The sequence below is a fragment of the Octodon degus genome, unplaced genomic scaffold (assembly GCF_000260255.1).
Source record: "Octodon degus isolate 3935 unplaced genomic scaffold, OctDeg1.0 scaffold02479, whole genome shotgun sequence".
Taxonomy (NCBI): domain Eukaryota; kingdom Metazoa; phylum Chordata; class Mammalia; order Rodentia; family Octodontidae; genus Octodon; species Octodon degus.
The window spans coordinates 2,141-4,683 of record NW_004527055.1 but is presented as its reverse complement, the minus strand read 5'-3'; the positions used below and the strand labels follow the sequence as shown (position 1 = coordinate 4,683).

The 2,543-nt window shown below is 39.4% G+C and overlaps 1 pseudogene; it reads left to right on the top strand.

Moving 5' to 3' along the window:
• The first annotated feature begins 3 nt into the window (after window positions 1-3).
• On the top strand, window positions 4-376 carry LOC101592819 (annotated as a pseudogene).
• Window positions 377-2,543: the final 2,167 nt, after the last annotated feature.

Here is a 2,543-nt window from a genome sequence, read left to right as displayed (position 1 = left end):
AGTATTCCACTTACTGAACTTCCAGCAAATGGGCCTTCTGAAAGACATGATCTTCGAAAAGGTTTTCCACAAACTGTTACCAGGTCATGCTCTGGAATTATCAGAAAAATCTTTCCAGCTCAACCAAGATAAAATGAATTTTTCCACACTGAGAAACATCCAAGGTCTGTTTGCTCCTCTAAAATTACAAATGGAATTCAAAGCAGTACAGCAGGTTCAGCGTCTTCAATTTCTTTCCAGCTCAAGCCTTTCATTGGATGTTTTGAGGGGTGCCGATGAGACTATCGGATTTGAAGATATTCTCAATGATCCATCCCAAAGTGAGCTCATGGGGGAACCACACTTGAAGGTGAAATATAAGCTTGGTTTGCTGTGATATGTGTGTGTACTGTTCATGAACCAGAGGGGGGCATCATGTTGTAGTTATCTTTTGTTATAATTTTATGTATACAACACGAAAAGTGGTGGCATCTGAGAATTTTTGCCTAACACTATCAGTAATGATTTGAAATTTAAAAAAAAGAAGAAAATACACACCTTCAAGTAAGTTGATCAGCATCAACTGATGGACACCAAGTCAAGATGAATGTCTTAGTTACTTTTTTCTTGTTGCTCAGACAAGATACCTGACACCCACAGTTAAGAAAAGGTTTACTTAGCTCCCAGTCTGTGGAGGTTTCAGTCCATACTCACCTGGCTCCAAGGCAGGATGGCATGGCACAGGGGTGCGACACTTCAAGGCCAGAGAATACAGCAGAAGTAACAAGAGAAAAAAAGGGGAGAGCAAGCCTCTTCTCCTCCCTCATATTGTAAACACCACCATCGCCACCACCTCCACCCCCACCCCCACCCCACCCCCACCCCACCTCTCACCACCCCCCTGCCCAGGGCGTGTGTAGCACTCACACCATCTCCTTGCCCTCCTCCTGCACAGGCTCAGGATGTTTACAAAGTGAGGACCCTGATCTCCTGCTGAATGGCTTATGTAACCTTTTAAACTTCTCAGTTCAACACAATGTACTAACCATAACAATGAACTCACACAGACTCACCCCAAAACGTAATCAAACTTTTTTTGAGACAGGGTTTTTGTTTTTGTTTCTTTAAAATTTTGTGCAGGATCTCACTGTGCAGCTCGAATTTGTAGTGATCCATCTGTTTTCAGCCTCCCCAGGGCTGGGGTTACAGGCATACACCACCACACCCAGACTCAGTCACAGACTCAGCACACCCAGGGCTGGGGTTGGCATGGCATAGGATGTCAGGGATCGAACCTGGCCCCTGTGCTTGCCTAGGCAGGTGCTTAGTCTGCTGAGCTATCTCATTGGCCCAAGACAGGGTTTTATATAATCCAGCCGGTCTCAGATTCCTAGCAATCTTCTTGCCTCAACCTCCCAAGTACTGGAATTACAGGTGTGCACCATCACATTGAGTTTATAATCAAACTTCTAAAAGACAAAGACAAACAGAGAATCTTGAAAGCAGCAATAAAGAAGCAACTTGTCGTATACAGGGGATTCTACATAACATTATCAGCATATTTCTCATTAGAAATTTTATTGTTTTAGGTTCATCAGAGTCCCAGTACAACTATAATCCTAGTGCTGGGGAGGCCGAAAACAGGAGAATCACTATGAGTCCAAGCTGCATAGTGAGATCCTGTAACAACCAAATACATTAAAAAAAAAAAAAAAGACAGTACACCTGGGAGGCATGACTACATTTCATATAGCATGAGATTAACAATGAATTCTCATGCCCATGTGAAAAATCTTTGTTTTTCTTAATTTAGTTGTGTACCAAGAGCATCTTTTGTGAGAAAACTTTTTTTTTTTTTTTTAAATACTGGTGATTAAACTCAGGCCCTTGTGCTTGCCTGGCAGGCACTTATGCTATTGAGCTATCTCTCCAGCCCAAGAAAACCCTACTACATTATTTCTAAAAAATTTAATCTTTTGCAGATGACCAGTTTACCTAGGGTATCTCCCATAAAGCCATGGAGATTATTGGCTCTTCCTATTAACGATCAAGGACTGCATAATTATCCAGGCATTTGCTTTCTTATTCATCAATTGGCGTCCTGTCCAATAGTCTCCTCACACCACAAGGGATTCTTGTTTAATAAAATTAATAATTTTTGATGACTTATGAAAATCCAATCACAACATTTAATGCATTATTTTTGAATAATGAGAGCCCCAAATCATAATACAGAAACAACAATTTACATTACATTTACACAATCAATTTTTGCATCATTTCGATTCATCAGAAACTTTAGAAACAGAAGACAATGAGATGTTATATTTAAAATACTAAAAAGGAAGGAGAAAATTAAGACATTATTGGATGAAAGCTGAAAGTGTTCATTACCAATAGATTTTCCCTGCCATTATGGGAGTCCTGCAAGGGAAAATAAAATAATAACTTGAAACTAAAAGAAAAAAATGAAGACCTCCACAATGGCAAATAAATAAAAAAGTAATAAAAGCTATTATTTTGTAACAAGATTGTAATTCCACTTTTTATTTTCTTTTTTTTTT